Source organism: Rhinichthys klamathensis, unplaced genomic scaffold (genome assembly GCF_029890125.1).
Source record: "Rhinichthys klamathensis goyatoka isolate OS25496 unplaced genomic scaffold, OSU_Roscu_1.1 h1tg000750l_1, whole genome shotgun sequence".
Classification (NCBI taxonomy): domain Eukaryota; kingdom Metazoa; phylum Chordata; class Actinopteri; order Cypriniformes; family Leuciscidae; genus Rhinichthys; species Rhinichthys klamathensis.
The window spans coordinates 334943-352637 of NW_026607158.1; positions in this window are offsets into that span (position 1 = coordinate 334943).

Below are 17695 nucleotides of genomic sequence, written 5' to 3' on the forward strand. Positions count from 1 at the left end.
CCGATCGGCAAGAGTTGCCGCGTACATGCGGGGAGGAGCTGAAAACGGAGACGTAAAGTCGGACACTTTCTGTATGGAATGTCAAAATGAGTTTAACCCTTACGTCTTAACACTCAATTTATGCCTTAATACGTAATTATGTATTGACTCTGTAAACTGTAAATTGAGTGTTAAACTAGTCCAGTCTAGTCTAGTCCAGTCCAGTCTAGTCTAGTCTAGTCTAGTCCAGTCCAGTCCAGTCCAGTCCAGTCTAGTCTAGTCTAGTCCAGTCCAGTCTAGTCTAGTCTAGTCTAGTCCAGTCCAGTCCAGTCCAGTCTAGTCTAGTCCAGTCCAGTCCAGTCCAGTCTAGTCTAGTCCAGTCCAGTCCAGTCTAGTCTAGTCCAGTCCAGTCCAGTCTAGTCTAGTCTAGTCTAGTCTAGTCTAGTCCAGTCCAGTCCAGTCTAGTCTAGTCTAGTCCAGTCCAGTCTAGTCCAGTCGTGCCTTGCTGGTCTGTTTTCCCCAACGGGGAAGGTTTTAGTTTATTTTTTGTTTTGTTTTATTGTTAAATAAAAGCCCATCTTGAGTCATTGCTCCTCCTTTACCTCAAACCTGACAGATCTGAGCAAAATAACAATAAAGTCAAATCAATCACATTTTTTTCAGAGATAGATGCAATTGCAACCTAAATATTTTATTTCATGTTCCACCGCAACAGAGTTTTCAATAAGAAATGCAGACGGCCTGCCTTCAGTCATCTGGTGCTTTCTTTAGCCTTAGATTACGTGCTAAACTTCTTTAGACCCACTTAATTTTCCTCACCTGTTTGAAATAAAATAAATACATATTAATACGTTGTATAAATCAAACTATTTTATTTACAAGTGTGTTATGTTTGTTATTTGCATATCCATGTGAAATGATCTGAACTAAATTAACTAGTTATTAACTATTTTACAGCTTGTAAAAATAAAGTTTACATTTAAAAAACACCTAAAACTGAATTTGGTCATTTTAGTTTTTTAGTTCTTTGAACTGTTTTAATCCCTCCCACAACAGATACAGAAAAACATTTCTATTCATAAGTTTATAGTGTTAAAGTCCCCCTGTGGTGAAAATCCAGCTTTTAATGTTGTTTATGTGTCTATGTGGTGTTTTTAATACGCTTTAAGACACACCATGTGTAGATTCATAAGTCGACAGCATTGCTGAGTATTTTCTGCTTAAAACTGCAGTGAACCAAAGACAGTCTCAAAAACACGGTTTGAAATCGCTGGTGTTTCTGACGTCACAAACGACCTTGTAACCAATCAGATCAATGTGTGATCGTCAACCAGTGGATCTCTAAGCTGAGTGAGTGAGTGGAGGCGGGGCTCATTTGCATATTCATAGAACCGCGCATACTATATGAGGCAAAGGTGTCGAGTTACATTCAAGATATTTTAAGGCATGAATAATTTTTTTCAAGGAAAAAACATGTTATTTTGGTGATCAAAGATGATTTTTAAGGGATACAATTATTGACTACAGGGGGACTTTAAAGGCTTTGAAGCATTAAAGAAAAATGCATTATTGAATTTGTGACAGAATTTAATAAAATAAGCAGGAAGCTAAATAGAAGCTAAATAGAAATGTAGTAATTCATACTTGTAAAAATACTGTATAGCTGTATTTGACACGTGTTCTACCGTGAGTGGGTGTAGTGTTCGTGTTTAGATCCTTTGGGTCAAGACTATGTGAGTTTTGTTTGGCTTGATGATTGTTACCATGCTACTGACCCAGTCGGTTGGCTCTGTTTGTCTCGCAGTGACCCTCATGTCCTATATTTTGTGTAATTAATCTATTATCCTTTCTGTCAGGGCAACTGGAACTTTTCACGGAGAATGAACTATTTGCAGAACTGTTGGATTCACTTGTATCCTAGACCAGTTTTCATGCCTAATGCTTGATATGTGGCTCTTACTAGCATTCTACCATAGTAGTCTCTTTCTATGATTTGAACCTCAATTCTGTTTTTTTTTTTTTTTTGTCCTTTGTCCCTCACAGGTCAGCAGTTTCTGGCCCAATGGCGACATCTGGTGTCCAGAGCATGTTGTAAGCACAAGGACGCACCTCCGCCGATGCCGTTTGGGCTGGCTGCAGAGTTGATGTTGGGCTGGCCCATCGTTGATGTTTCGCTCCTTTAATCCCAGAACATCTCCGGGTGGTGGAGCAACGGCAGGGACGTCTCCCTACCGCTCCCTGCAGCCAGCCCTAGGATCATCCTTTCCCCCACACCTTGTCCTTTCTCCGGAGCCAGGGCCAGAAGCTCCCTTGCTCTGCCTCCTCAGTCAGATCTTTTAGTGCCTTTGACACCCTGGCGTCTCTGACACCGAGAGACTTCAGGAGCCGTTGAGTGGAGGTTCCAGTGAATCCTCGATAGCCTACTTCCGCTGGATAGATGAAAGCACTGGTGATCAAGATCAGCTCTCAGCTCCCAGTTGCCTCCGGGTGAAAGCAGGGACCACTCCTTTGTACTTCTGCTTAACGCCTCACCCCCATGCCTCACAAACTAAATCAGCCCATGAGATGTTGCTGGGCTGGCCCTGTTGGCTTCCAGTCTACGTGTTTCGATGACTTCGCAGGACCTGGTCATGGTCAGACCTTGCAGGTCTGATGTATAAAGCCTTCCCAAACTTCTTAAAGGGATAGTTCGGCCAAAAATGATATTTAACACATGCATTACTCACCCTCAAGCCGTTCGAGATGCATATGTCAATCTTGTTGACACGACGGTTCCTACGCTACGTCCTACCTCGTACGCCGACTTCCATCACCCGTGAACGCGCGTCGATCGTTGCCGGAAGTCAGATATTTTCATTTATAAACTTTTAAATATGTATATTTTTACGACAAAACCGCACGATTTACCCTCATAAGGCCTTCGTTTATCCCCCTGGAGCCGGATGGATTACTTTTGTGAAGGATGTATGCACATTTTGGGACTTGAAGGAGGTGGACCCCATTGCTTCACATTATATCCACTGAAGGGTCTAAGACATTTTCTAAAATAACTGAAAATGTGTTCGTCTGAAACAAGATTGACATATGCATCTCGAACGGCTTGAGGGTGAGTAATGCATGGGTTAAATATCATTTTTGGCCGAACTATCCCTTTAATGGTTGGTCTATCCATAACGTCCTTGGGTTAGAGATGTTTTGCAGCTGGACAGGGTGTGCTGTAAGCTGGAGTTCTGATGGCCGCATAGCTGGCAGATCTCCTCTGAGCTGTAACAGAGATGCAGATTCTGGGGGCTTGGGAGGGTGTCGTACGTGGCCCTGATTAGGAAGCTCAGCCTTGCTTGAGGCATTCTCCACAAATCGGCCCACGTCACGACCCTGTCGATGGCGGCCTCCCAGGTTATCCATCTCCCTTGCTGGCACTGGCTCACTGCTTTGATCTGGTAGCCCTCCTCTTCCTCCGTCATGACTTCGGAAATCACCAGTTTTTTTCCTCTCTGTCTTTGAGGCTTTGGACTAGAGTTGTTCCAACTCCGATACTAGTATCGGAAATGCCGCCGATACCAATAAAAATTCTGGCATCGGTATCGGCGAGTACTTCTACTGTTAAACTACTGATCCGAATCCCTTTTCTTAAACAATATCTAGTTATGCACGCTAGCTTAGCTTAACGCTGCAAATCGGAGATCAATTATTCTTCTCTGCTCTAAACAGTGGTTGCTTGTGGCAACACAGGAAGTTGTGCTGTTGCCACAAGCAACCACTGTTTAGAGCAGCGAAGAAGAAAACGCGCACTAGCAGTATCTCCGGTGTTTGGCAGTATTTAAGACTGGACCAACCAGCCAGTAAAACGGCGACCTGTCTCATATGCCATACTGCAATTTCGAGGGGTGGCACAAGATTAGCAGCTTCAACACTTAATAAAGCATTTGAAGACACGTCACCCCGCAGAACACGATGGCAAGGGCAGAGGAGGATGAGCCGTGCCAGAATCAACAATCTCTGGAAGCTTCATTCAAACGAAGAGAAAGGTTTCAAAAGACAGCCAACGAGCGATAAATATAACCCACAAAATTATCGAGTTTATTGTTCTGGATGACCAGCCGCTGTCAAAACTGAAATGCCGTGTATTTAACAAAATTGTTTCTGGACTTTAAGTTATAAAGAGGTTATTTTCTTATATTATTCATATATCATTTTTTAGATTCCTAGATTTATTTGTTGCACTTTTTTTTATACAGTTATATTGTAAATCTAAAATACCCTTTTCAGTTTAAAGTATTAGATGTGTGTGGCTGCATTTTAAGTTCTTTTTCACTTAAGAAAAATAAATAATATATTGCTGTGAAATGTATGTCAGATAATAAAAATACTCTAGTTCACTGTATGTATTTGTTCATGTTTTATTAAGGGAATATTAAGGGAAAGTCTGAAGCACACCATAAAATAATTCTATCATTTCATACAGGGCTAGTAATAATTGCAGCTGTATAGATACTGTACACACCCAGGTATCGGATCAGTACTCGGTATCGGCATCGGTATCGGGATCTAGGTATCGGTATCCAGGTATCGGCATCGGCATCGGTGTCGGGAAGGGAAAAAGGGTATCGGAACATCTCTACTTTGGACCACATCTTAGATGATGTTCCCCAACCAAGCCCTGCCATGTTTCACCAAACCGACGACCTCCTGATGTTTTAGGCGGGTTATGGCCTAGTGTACCGACTGCGATGCTTTCCAGTTCCTTCCAGTTTGCACTTGGGCCTTGGTGTTTTGCGCTGCCGGATCCGGTGAGTCTTTCAGCTCGAATACCAGCCTCACCTTCTCCATCTTGTAGCCCAAGCTGATGGATTTCACTGGAAGCCTCAAGATGTTTCTTCCAAACAGGGCTGCAGTTGACAGACATCAGGGAATGCCCAGCCACTTCCGAATGTAGTTGTTAGCCTTTGAGTCCATTTTCTGGACTGCTGATAAGGTGATGTCACACAGTTTGAGGGGCCACATCAAGCGATGGTACAAGGTGAATTGGTAACACCAAACCTTTAGTTTGTCGGGCAGCAAGCTTTGGTCAATCTTTTTCAGGCCATCGGAGAGCTGTGAGGTGATGGAGACGGCCATGTGCTCATGGGACAGGTCTGATGTATAAAGCCTTCCCAAACTTCTTATTGGTTGGTCTATCAGTCGTCGGATTTCCTCGCCGTCCACTGAAAAGGAGATGTTATCTTTCCTGACTCCTTTGCAGATCGAGAAACTGTGTGACTGGTTTTATCTTCATCCTAGCCCAGTTTAGTAGTACAGGCTGCTGTCTGGAGGAGGGTGGTAACACTTCGTATAGCCGGGAGATGTTGACCTGATTGGAATCTGACTCCTCTGACCATCTGTCTTCCACCAATGAGGATCATTTCAAAGGCTACGTATCCCTTTCTCCAGCCGATGCCACCCAGTTGAAATATCTGTGGATGTATAGCAGACGTGAAAGTTGTCAAAGGAGCCATTAATTAGGCTCTGGATACTTGGGGGTGTGTGGAAGAAGTGTAGATCAAAACTGACAAGCTGGTGGGGAACGGACCCCTAGGCATTTGCGAGATCACATGGATGTCCGATTTACTGCGCTTTGCTGACTGAATCTGTTCCCAAATCATTGGATGATGCTCTACGCAGCCCGGGAATCCTGGAACACCTGCCTTCTGGCAACTGGTTTTGTTATAATTATTTGCCAGGAGGTAACTGGTCATTCATTTTGACATCACCGAAAAGAAAATCTTCCCTTCCACATTTAGAAAAGCGATGCCTCTAAACTGGCTGATGTTATGGGAGTCTTTTTCTTTTGGGATGAAGGTGGTGACCGCTCTGTTCCATGCTGGTGGAATAACTTTGGATTTCCTGGCAACACCCATCAGTTTCCACAACAGCTTCAGGACCATGGGGAAGTTCTTATAGACCTTGTAGGGTACGCCATTTGGTCCAGCTGCTGAGGCTGCTTTTGCTCTCTCCACAACCTGCTTAACTTCCGACCACTTTGGAGGAGTAGTTTTGAACTGCATGGATGGCTCTGGTGGGCGAGGGGCGTGCCCTAGCGGTCCAAGGGGGCTTTCTCTCAAGCTGTCACTAATCTGGATCTTGATATAGTCCTCCAACTTCTGTTCAGTGGTGTGCAGAGTCCCGTTCTTCTTCTCCTCCAATAAGCCTCGGGCATAGTTAAAAGGGTCACGGAAGAAGCTGAACCTTGCCTTCTCCTTACGGCTTCTGCGTTTCCTGATCCTCTCATGCTTGCCTCAGGTTTGTGAGTCTAGTTTAAATCTGATCCCACAAGTTCTTCAAGCCCTCCTTCTTGTGGTCCATGGCCTTCCTCCACGCTTTCCAGAGGCGACGTTCCTTTACCAAGTGCAGGATTTCCCTTTCCCTTCTCCGACTCTGTTTAAAAGAGGGGTCTTCCTCTGTGGCAGTTCTCCAAATATCCCTTTTCCTTATTTGTAGATTATATCTATATAAAGATGTTCAGTTTGGCAGTTATACTACCTCTAATCGAGTTCTGGAGGACTGTGTGTAGGCTCTGGTCAAAGCTTCTCCATTCCTGTTTGTCCTGTTTCCTGGCTGTGTCTCCTGTGGGTTCTCTGCTTGGTGTCTTAGTTCGTTGTTTACATTGGGAGATTTTGCGATGGTTGATGTGAGTCCAGCTGGGTAGGCTGATGTTGCTGCTCCTCTCCTCTCCTCTCCTCTCCTCTCCTCTCCTCTCCTCTCCTCTCCTCTCCTCTCCTCTCCTCTCCTCTCAGTGATCAGTGTAGTTTAGCACGCACTGGTTTCTCAGTGATAAGTGTAGTTTAATACACACTGGTTTCTCAGTGATCAGTGTAGTTTAGTAGAGTAGCCTTTATTGTCATTGCACTGTGGAGGTACAACGAAATTTAGGGTGCTCCAACAGAGCCACCCTTGCACCACACAAAAAAGAAACCAGAAAACAAACAAACAGAAAACAACATACCTCAGGACAGGCTAAACGAACAATTTTCTTTCATTAAAAAAGAGACACCAAAAATATATACAACACAGCTGTAAAATGCATATATATACATAAAATCTAAAAAAAGTTAAAAACTTACAGTGTTTATAGTTGTTTCAAGAGTGCAGGTAGGGGGAGGTGGGCTGATTGTCTGCTCTTATGTGTTGGCAGTTCGTATGGCCCAGGGGAAAAAGCTGTTCGACAGTCTGCTGGTGTGGGATTTGATTGACCTGTAGCGTCTCCCAGAGGGCAACAGATCAAATAGGGGTAGGCAGGGTGTGAGGGGTCTCTTGTGATGGCCTTGGTTTTTCTGAGGCAACAGGATGTGGAGATGTTTTCCAGGCTGGGCAGAGGGCAGCCGATGATCTTTTGGGCAGTGTTTATGACCCTCTGCACCGCCTTCCTGTCCTCAGCTTTGGAACCTCCGTACCACACACTTAAGCAGTGTGTTAGTACGCTCACCACGGAGGAGTGATAGAAAGCAAGCAGCAGCTTCGTGTCCAGATTGTTCTTCCTGAGGACACGCAGGAAGTGTAGCCGCTGCTGAGCCTTCTTAACCAGTGCCCTGATGTTGTAGGTCCAGGAGTGGTCAGCAGAGATGTGGGTGCCCAGAAACCTGAAGTTGGTGACAATTTCAACCCGATCTCCATTTATGAGGAGGGGGGTGTATTCCTGTCTGTGCTTCCTGAAATCCAGAATTAGTTCTTTTGTTTTAAGGATATTCAGGGTCAGGTTATTGTCTGAGCACCAGCGAGACAGATCCTTCACCTCTGCCCTGTACGCTGTCTCGTCCCTGTCGAAGATGCATCCAACTACTGTAGTGTCATCTGCATATTTTATAATGTGGTTGGTTGGGTGGGTTCGAGAGCAGTCGTAGGTGTACAGGGCGTACAGCAGAGGGCTCAGACCGCAGCTTTGAGGGGAACCAGTGCTGAGTGTGGAGGAGAGGTGGGTGCCTAGTCTCACATGTTGTGGGCGGCTCGACAGGACGTTTTTAATCCAGATGCAGGTGGGGAGGGGGGTCGGTAGCTGTATCAGTTTACTGTAAAGAATGTCCGGAATGATTGTATTGAACGCTGAGCTGAAGTCCACGAAGAGCATCCTCACATAGCTCTTCTTGTTTTCCAGATGACTCAGCGCTGTATGGAGTGTGAGGGCGATGGCATCCTCCATAGACCGGTTTGCCCTGTAGGCAAACTGGTGGGGGTCGAAAGAGGGAGGGATTCAGTCTCTGATCTGCTGAGAGAGTGATCGCTCCAGGCACTTCATGATTACAGACGTCAGAGCGATGGGTCTGTAATCGTTCAAGCTGTCTATGACAGGTTTTTTGGGAATGGGGATGATGGTAGAGGCCTTCAGACATGTGGGGACGGTGGCATGTGTCAGGGAGAGGTTGAAGAGTTAGGTGAGGATCCCTGTCAGCTGGTCCGCACATGCTTTAACCACCGCTCCCGGAATGCCGTCGGGACCAGCAGCTTCTTGGGGTTCACTGCTCTCAGGTTCTTCCTCACCTCATGCTCCTGAAGAGAGAGAGCTGGGGTACTGGAGGCAGGGGGAGGCAGTGACTGCAGGTGTGTGGTGGTGGTCTCGAACCGGGCAAAGAAGCTGTTTAGCTCCTCTACCAGGGTGCTGCTGCTGGGGGATGTGGGAGGGGGGCGGCCTTTGTAGTTGGTTAGGGTCTGGATACCCCTCCACATCTGTGGCGGGTTGTTATCGATCAGATATCCCTCTACTTTCCTCTTGTAGAAGTCCTTTGCCTGTTTAATACCCCTCCTCAGGTCAGCTCTGGCGGTGCTGTAAAGAGCTCTGTCTCCCGTCCTGAAGGCAGAGTTACGAGCTTTGATCAGAGTCTGGACTTCACTTGTCATCCAGGGCTTCCTGTTTGGGAAGATCCGGATGCGTCTCCTCACTGTGACGTTTTCAATGCAACACTTGATGTAAAAGAGGACAGACTCGGTGTCTATGTCCAGGTCCTGATCTTCAAAAATACTCCACTCTGTACAGGCGAAGCAGTCTTGCAGCTGGATAAGAGCATTTTCAGGCCAGGCTGTGATGGTCTGTGTGGCTGGTTTTGTTTGCCTCCTGAGGGGGGTGTAGGCCGGGAAGAGGAGCAGGGAGAGGTGGTCTGATTGTCCGAGGTGGGGTAGAGGGGACGCTCTGTATGCATGTTTAAAGGGGTCATATAATGGTACATGCACTTTTACAAGTTGATTGTACTGAAATGTGTGTTGGCAGTGCCTGTACACAAACATCATATAATGATAAAGATCCATCCAGTGGTTTTGTTTTAATCTCCTTATATGTTTTCCCCTGCCTCAAATCGAGCCGTTCGTTTTTGTGACGTCAATAAAACGGACGCCCCTCCCACGATTGTTGATTGACGGGAGCGTTTCAACACAGACCCGCCCTCGCACATGAGGTAGCTGTCAATCATAGTCTGCGCGGCGCGGACCGGACCGGCGCGGTCATTGTTGATGTGCCGGAGCACTGTCTATGAGCAGAATGGCGTCTAAGCGATTGGTGTTCTGTTCTTGGGTGTAATAACGAACACAGTCATTTTAATGTTCCTGAATCCGAACCGCTGAAGACGCAGTGGCTGAGTTTTGTTTTCGAAGGGAATATTCCACACGAGCAACGTCAATGCTTTCATGTTTGCGCGAATCATTTCACACACCAGACTGCTTTATAAACGAGGGTCAGTATAAAGCTGGATTTGCTAAGAAGCTTTGCTAAAAAGGATCGGTACCAGATATTCGTGTTCCTGCTGAACCTCCAGAAGAACGGAAGTGAGTGAAACGTTTTATTAAACTTTATATTAATATATTAATCTTTGCAAATCGCTAGCTGCACGCTTCACAATGAATGCGTCTAAGGTTTACACTCAGTCAGGGTACATTACGGCATGTTTTCTATGTATGACGTTCTCAATATAATTCATAATTCCACGTTTATACTGAACAACGCGTTATGGTTATTGTGTTATTGTGTTACAAACGGTGTATGCACAGAACAGAGGGGCGGAGTGAGCGCAGCTCATGATCATTTAAAGGCATATGCACTGAAACGGCGTGCTGAAAACAGAGCTGTTTTTGACCAGGTAAAATAAGTGTTTTCTTACAAAACTAATGAGAATTTTTAATTAAAGTATATTACAAACTTTTAATTTAGACCCTAAAGAATCATATTAGCTTGTACAAAAATGGCATTATATGACCCCTTTAATGTTAGAGTAGACATGATCTAATGTATTATCTCCCCTAGTAGCACACTTGACGTGCTGATGGAATTTGAGAAGGACAGTCTTAAGTCGGGCTTTATTAAAGTCCCCCGCAATGATGTGAACGCCATCCGGATGAGCCCTCTGTTGTTTGGTTACCATGAGCTGAAGCTGGCAGAGTGCCGCGCTAACGTTAGCATTTGGGTGGATGTAAACAACAGTCACAATGGCTACCGTTAGCTCCCGTGGCAGGTAGAAAGGTCGGCACTGGACAGACATGGCCTCTAGGTCCGGTGAGCAGTAGGTGTCAATTACTCTACTGTCTGAGCACCAATCTTCCAGTATGTAAACACAGAGTCCACCTCCCCTGATCTTACAGGAGGCTTTCGGTCCGGTCATGGCGGTGGATGGTACGACCTGCTAGCTCCACTGTAGCATCAGGGATTTGCGGGTGTAACCAGGTTTCGCTAACAATCAACAGATAACACTCACGGATAAGGTGATTGTAGGTGATCCATGACTGCAGCTCATCCATCTTGTTTGCCAGCGATCTGGCGTTCATGAGGAGGATAGATGGTAGCGGAGGTCGTTGCGGCTGTTTCCTTAGCCGGGCTAGCAAGCCTGCTCTCATCCACGTTTCTGCTTTCTCTCCTTGCGCCGCCTCCGGCACCTACCGGAACCGACAACAGTCCACGGCGCACCCGGCGGTCTCGCTATCTCTGGCGGGATGTTGTGAGTCTGTGAAAAGGCGCTTGTAATTTCCATTTTCGCTTGGAATCCAATGCCTATCAGTTTTTGACGGTTGTAAATTGACTTGCTTATGCATGAGTGTGTCAGAATAAGACAAAACATACATAAAAAACACAAAAAGGTGCAAAGTAGCTGGGATCCTCGGGCTGCTGCGTCTGTGCGCGCCGCCATCTTGGAAAACAGGTTTTTCAGTATGCACTGGTTTCTGTCACGACACACACACACAGGAAAAGGTCAAATCCAAGAGCAGTTTTATTGGGAAATCCATACTCACAATCCAGCCAGGCAAACGGTCAAAATCCAGTAAATCAATCCGAAAACACAAGACATGAACAAGAAACAGGCAGGAACGGAAGTGTGGGGACATTAGACAAGGACTCCGTAACAAACACTAACACAGACCGGGCATATACACTCACCTAAAGGATTATTAGGAACACCATACTAATACTGTGTTTGACCCGCTTTCGCCTTCAGAACTGCCTTAATTCTACGTGGCATTGATTCAACAAGGTGCTGAAAGCATTCTTTAGAAATGTTGGCCCATATTGATAGGATAGCATCTTGCAGTTGATGGAGATTTGTGGGATGCACATCCAGGGCACGAAGCTCCCGTTCCACCACATCCCAAAGATGCTCTATTGGGTTGAGATCTAGTGACTGTGGGGGCCATTTTAGTAGAGTGAACTCATTGTCATGTTCAAGAAACCAATTTGAAATGATTTGAGCTTTGTGACATGGTGCATTATCCTACTGGAAGTAGCCATCAGAGGATGGGTACATGGTGGCCATAAAGGGATGGACATGGTCAGAAACAATGCTCAGGTAGGCCGTGGCATTTAAACGATGCCCAATTGGCCCTAAGGGGCCTAAAGTGTGCCAAGAAAACATCCCCCACACCATTATACCACCACCACCAGCCTGCACAGTGGTAACAAGGCATGATGGATCCATGTTCTCATTCTGTTTACGCCAAATTCTGACTCTACCATCTGAATGTCTCAACAGAAATCGAGACTCATCAGACCAGCCAACATTTTTCCAGTCTTCAACTGTCCAATTTTGGTGAGCTCTTGCAAATTGTAGCCTCTTTTTCCTATTTGTAGTGGAGATGAGTGGTACCCGGTGGGGTCTTCTGCTGTTGTAGCCCATCCGCCTCAAGGTTGTGCGTGTTGTGGTTTCACAAATGCTTTGCTGCATACCTCGGTTGTAACGAGTGGTTATTTCAGTCAAAGTTGCTCTTCTATCAGCTTGAATCAGTCGGCCCATTCTCCTCTGACCTCTAGCATCAACAAGGCATTTTCGCCCACAGGACTGCCGCATACTGGATGTTTTTCCCTTTTCACACCATTCTTTGTGAACCCTAGAAATGGTTGTGCGTGAAAATCCCAGTAACTGAGCAGATTGTCAAATACTCAGACCGGCCCGTCTGGCACCAACAACCATGCCACGCTCAAAATTGCTTAATTGCCTTTCTTTCCCATTCTGACATTCAGTTTGGAGTTCAGGAGATTGTCTTGATCAGGACCACACCCCTAAATGCATTGAAGCTACTGCCATGTGATTGGTTGATTAGATAATTGCATTAATGAGAAATTGAACAAGTGTTCCTAATAATTCTTTAGGTGAGTGTATACACACAGAACTAACAAGGTGACGGGAAACAGCTGAGTGCAATAATCAGATAAGTGACAGAACAGAATGCTGGGAATTGTAGTCTAATGTGAATGATACCGTGAGAACGAGGACCTCTAGTGATAACCCAGGGAAACACAACCAGACACTGTGACAGTTTCATAGTGATCAGTGTGGTTTAGCACGCACTGGTTTCTCAGTGATCAGTGTAGTTTAGCACACACTGTTTTGTCAGTGATCAGTGTAGTTTAGCACACACTGGTTTCTCAGTGATCAGTGTAGTTTAGCACACACTGTTTTGTCAGTGATCAGGTAGTTTAGCACACACTGGTTTCTCAGTGATCAGTGTAGTTTAGCACACACTGTTTTGTCAGTGATCAGTGTAGTTTAGCACACACTGGTTTCTCAGTGATCAGTGTAGTTTAGTACGCACTGGTTTCTCAGTGATCAGTGTAGTTTAGCACGCACTGGTTTCTCAGTGATCAGTGTAGTTTAGCACACACTGGTTTCTCAGTGATCAGTGTAGTTTAGCACACACTGTTTTGTCAGTGATCAGTGTAGTTCAGTATGTACTGGTTTCTCAGTGATCAGTGTAGTTTAGTATGCACTGGTTTCTCAGTGATCAGTGTAGTTTAGCACACACTGGTTTCTCAGTGATCAGTGTAGTTTAGCACACACTGTTTTGTCAGTGATCAGTGTAGTTTAGCACACACTGGTTTCTCAGTGATCAGTGTAGTTTAGTATGCACTGGTTTCTCAGTGATCAGTGTAGTTTAGTATGCACTGGTTTCTCAGTGATCAGTGTAGTTTAGCACGCACTGGTTTCTCAGTGATCAGTATAGTTTAGCACACACTGGTTTCTCAGTGATCAGTGTAGTTTAGTATGTACTGGTTTCTCAGTGATCAGTGTAGTTTAGCACACACTGGTTTCTCAGTGATCAGTAGTTTAGCATGTACTGGTTTCTCAGTGATCAGTGTAGTTTAGTATGCACTGGTTTCTCAGTGATCAGTGTAGTTTAGTATGCACTGGTTTCTCAGTGATCAGTGAAGTTTAGCACACACTGGTTTTTCAGTGATCAGTAGTTTAGTATGTACTAGTTTCTCAGTGATCAGTGAAGTTTAGCATGCACTGGTGTGGTTTCTCAGTGATCAGTGTAGTTTAGCATGCACTGGTTTCTCAGTGATCAGTGAAGTTTAGCACTCACTGGTTTTTCAGTGATCAGTAGTTTAGTATGCACTGGTTTCTCAGTGATCAGTGAAGTTTAGCATGCACTGGTTTCTCAGTGATCATTGTAGTTTAGTATGCACTGGCTTCTCAGTGATCAGTGAAGTTTAGCACACACTAGTTTCTCAGTGATCAGTGTAGTTTACACACTGGTTTCTCAGTGATCAGTGTAGCACACACTGGTTTCTCAGTGATCAGTGTAGTTTAGCATGCACTGGTTTCTCAGTGATCAGTGAAGTTTAGCACTCACTGGTTTTTCAGTGATCAGTAGTTTAGTATGCACTGGTTTCTCAGTGATCAGTGAAGTTTAGCATGCACTGGTTTCTCAGTGATCATTGTAGTTTAGTATGCACTGGCTTCTCAGTGATCAGTGAAGTTTAGCACACACTAGTTTCTCAGTGATCAGTGTAGTTTACACACTGGTTTCTCAGTGATCAGTGTAGCACACACTGGTTTAGCATGCACTGGTTTCTCAGTGATCAGTAGCACACACTGGTTTCCCAGTGATCAGTGTAGTTTAGCATGCACTGGTTTCTCAGTGATCAGTGTAGTTTAGTATGCACTGGTTTCTCAATGATCAGTCAAGTTTAGCACACACTGGTGGTATCTCAGTGATCAGTAGCACACACTGGTTTCTCAGTGATCAGTGTAGTTTAGCATGCACTGGTTTCTCAGTGATCAGTATTACACACTGGTTTCTCAGTGATCAGTGTAGTTTAGCATGCACTGGTTTCTCAGTGATCAGTATTACACACTGGTTTCTCAGTGATCAGTGTAGTTTAGCATGCACTGGTTTCTCAGTGATCAGTAGCACACACTCGTTTCTCAGTGATCAGTGTAGTTTATATGCACTGGTGGTTTCTCAGTGATCAGTGCAGTTTAGCACACACTGGTTTCTCAGTGATCAGTGTAGTTTAGCACACACTGGTTTCTCAGTGATCAGTGTAGTTTAGCACACACTGGTTTCTCAGTGATCAGTGTAGTTTAGTATGTACTGGTTTCTCAGTGATCAGTGTAGTTTAGCACACACTGGTTTCTCAGTGATCAGTGTAGTTTAGTATGCATTGGTTTCTCAGTGATCAGTGTAGTTTAGCACACACTGGTGGTATCTCAGTGATCAGTAGCACACACTGGTTTCTCAGTGATCAGTGAAGTTTAGCATGCACTGGTGTGGTTTCTCAGTGATCAGTGTAGTTTAGTATGCACTGGTTTCTCAGTGATCAGTGTAATTTAGTATGCACTGGTTTCTCAGTGATCAGTGAAGTTTAGCACTCACTGGTTTTTCAGTGATCGATAGTTTAGTATGCACTGGTTTCTCAGTGATCAGTGTAGTTTAGTATGTACTGGTTTCTCAGTGATCAGTGTAGTTTAGCATGCACTGGTTTCTCAGTGATCAGTTATTTAGTATGCACTGGTTTCTCAGTGATCAGTGTAGTTTAGCATGCACTGGTTTCTCAGTGATCAGTAGTTTAGTATGCACTGGTTTCTCAGTGATCGGTGTAGTTTAGTATGTACTGGTTTCTCAGTGATCAGTGTAGTGGTGTAGCATGCACTGGTTTCTCAGTGATTAGCAGTTTAGTATGCACTGGTTTCTCAGTGATCAGTGTAGTTTAGCATGCACTGGTTTCTCAGTGATCAGTGAAGTTTAGCACTCACTGGTTTCTCAGTGATCAGTAGTTTAGTATGCACTGGTTTCTCAGTGATCAGTGTAGTTTAGTATGCACTGGTTTCTCAGTGATCAGTGAAGTTTAGCACACACTAGTTTCTCAGTGATCAATGTAGTTTACACACTGGTTTCTCAGTGATCAGTGTAGCACACACTGGTTTAGCATGCACTGGTTTCTCAGTGATCAGTAGCACACACTGGTTTCCCAGTGACCAGTATAGTTTAGCATGCACAGGTTTCTCAGTGATCAGTGTAGTTTAGTATGCACTGGTTTCTCAGTGATCAGTGAAGTTTAGCACACACTGGTGGTATCTCAGTGATCAGTAGCACACACTGGTTTGTCAGTGATCAGTAGTTTAGTATGCACTGGTTTCTCAGTGATCAGTGTAGTTTAGTATGTACTGGTTTCTCAGTGATCAATGAAGTTTAGCACACACTGGTGTTTCAGTGATCAGTAGTTTAGAATGTACTGGTTTCTCAGTGATCAGTGTAGTTTAGCACACACTGGTTTCTCAGTGATCAGTGTAGTTTAGTATGCACTGGTTTCTCAGTGATCAGTGTAGTTTAGTATGCACTGGTTTCTCAGTGATCAGTGAAGTTTAGCACACACTGGTTTTTCAGTGATCAGTAGTTTAGTATGTACTGGTTTCTCAGTGATCAGTGAAGTTTAGCATGCACTGGTGTGGTTTCTCAGTGATCAGTGAAGTTTAGCACACACTGGTGGTATCTCAGTGATCAGTAGCACACACTGGTTTCTCAGTGATCAGTGTAGTTTAGCATGCACTGGTTTCTCAGTGATCAGTGAAGTTTAGCACTCACTGGTTTTTCAGTGATCAGTGTAGTTTAGCATGCACTGGTTTCTCAGTGATCAGTGAAGTTTAGCACTCACTGGTTTCTCAGTGATCAGTGTAGTTTAGTATGTACTGGTTTCTCAGTGATCAGTGTAGTTTAGCATGCACTGGTTTCTCAGTGATCAGTAGTTTAGTATGCACTGGTTTCTCAGTGATCAGTGTAGATTAGCATGCACTGGTTTTTCAGTGATCAGTGTAGTTTAGTATGCACTGGTTTCTCAGTGATCAGTAGTTTAGTATGCACTGGTTTCTCAGTGATCAGTGTAGTTTAGTATGTACTGGTTTCTCAGTGATCAGTGTAGTTTAGCATGCACTGGTTTCTCAGTGATCAGTAGTTTAGTATGTACTGGTTTCTCAGTGATCAGTGTAGTTTAGCATGCACTGGTTTCTCAGTGATCAGTAGTTTAGTATGCACTGGTTTCTCAGTGATCAGTGTAGATTAGCATGCACTGGTTTCTCAGTGATCAGTGTAGTTTAGTATGTACTGGTTTCTCAGTGATCAGTGTAGTTTAGCATGCACTGGTTTCTCAGTGATCAGTAGTTTAGTATGTACTGGTTTCTCAGTGATCAGTGTAGATTAGCATGCACTGGTTTTTCAGTGATCAGTAGTTTAGTATGCACTGGTTTCTCAGTGATCAGTGTAGTTTAGTATGTACTGGTTTTTCAGTGATCAGTAGTTTAGTATGCACTGGTTTCTCAGTGATCAGTGTAGTTTAGTATGTACTGGTTTCTCAGTGATCAGTGAAGTTTAGCATGCACTGGTTTCTCAGTGATCAGTGAAGTTTAGCACACACTAGTTTCTCAGTGATCAGTGTAGCACACACTGGTTTAGCATGCACTGGTTTCTCAGTGATCAGTAGCACACACTGGTTTCCCAGTGATCAGTGTAGTTTAGCATGCACTGGTTTCTCAGTGATCAGTGTAGTTTAGTATGCACTGGTTTCTCAGTGATCAGTAGCACACACTGGTTTCCCAGTGATCAGTGTAGTTTAGCATGCACTGGTTTCTCAGTGATCAGTGTAGTTTGGCATGCACTGGTTTCTCAGTGATCAGTATTACACACTGGTTTCTCAGTGATCAGTGTAGTTTAGCATGCACTGGTGGTTTCTCGGTGATCAGTGTAGTTTAGCATGCACTGGTTTCTCAGTGATCAGTGTAGTTTAGTATGTACTGGTTTCTCAGTGATCAGTGAAGTTTAGCATGCACTGGTTTCTCAGTGATCAGTGAAGTTTAGCACACACTAGTTTCTCAGTGATCAATGTAGTTTACACACCGGTTTCTCAGTGATCAGTGTAGCACACACTGGTTTAGCATGCACTGGTTTCTCAGTGATCAGTAGCACACACTGGTTTCCCAGTGATCAGTGTAGTTTA